This window comes from Tupaia chinensis, unplaced genomic scaffold, assembly GCF_000334495.1.
Source record: "Tupaia chinensis unplaced genomic scaffold, TupChi_1.0 Scaffold138060_1, whole genome shotgun sequence".
NCBI lineage: Eukaryota > Metazoa > Chordata > Mammalia > Scandentia > Tupaiidae > Tupaia > Tupaia belangeri.
The window spans coordinates 887,584-888,304 of NW_006197961.1; the positions used below are offsets into that span (position 1 = coordinate 887,584).

General features: G+C 46.3%; 1 protein-coding gene across 1 annotated transcript in view; it reads right to left on the bottom strand.

The window, feature by feature from the left end:
- The window catches only part of CACNA1A (calcium voltage-gated channel subunit alpha1 A), a 335,330-nt gene that overhangs the window by 109,669 nt on the left and 224,940 nt on the right, over positions 1-721 (bottom strand). The window lies entirely within an intron of this gene.

A 721-nucleotide genomic window follows, 5' to 3' on the forward strand; every position in this document is an offset into this window, starting at 1 on the left:
TTGAACCGCGATCGACTACATGGGAGTCCAGTGACATAGCCATTACGCTAACTGCTAGTCCCCACAGTCCCTGTTCTTTAGACGAGGAAACGGAGCCACAGTGAGGGGAAGCGACTTGCCTAAAGTCACATAACCAGGAAGTGGCAGAGCTGGGATTTGAACTCAGGTAGCCTGTTCCTATAGTGCCTGCCTGCTGCGTCTGGGTCTTGCGTCTGGTGGGATTCCCATGAGATATATATACATACATATATATATGTATGTATATATATATTTTTTTTTCCCCCTTAAATTTTGTTGTAGAGCGCATGTACTCGCCAGAGAGAAAGAGAGAGAGGGAAAGTGAGAAATCACCCCCCCAGGGAGGATGGCCACACCATAATCCCTTCTCTTCCATTCCCCTCGGGATTTTAGGTACGCATGCACATGCACCTGGTATGATTTTCAAGCTGCCTGGTCCAGGATTCAAACTGTGGATAGCCATATGGGAATCCAGTGCCTTAACCACTGTGCCACCTGCTTGGACCCTCCACTTTTTTCCCCCTTTTTTTCTTTTATTTTAATACATTCTTTATTATTTGTTTAATTTAATTTAATTTTTGAATTTGGCAAGAAAGAGAGAGAGAGAAAGTGAGAGAGTAAGCCACTAGGTCTGGGACTCGAACCGTGGTCGGCCATGTGGGAGTCCAGCACTTCAACCACCACACCATCTGCTGGCCCCTCC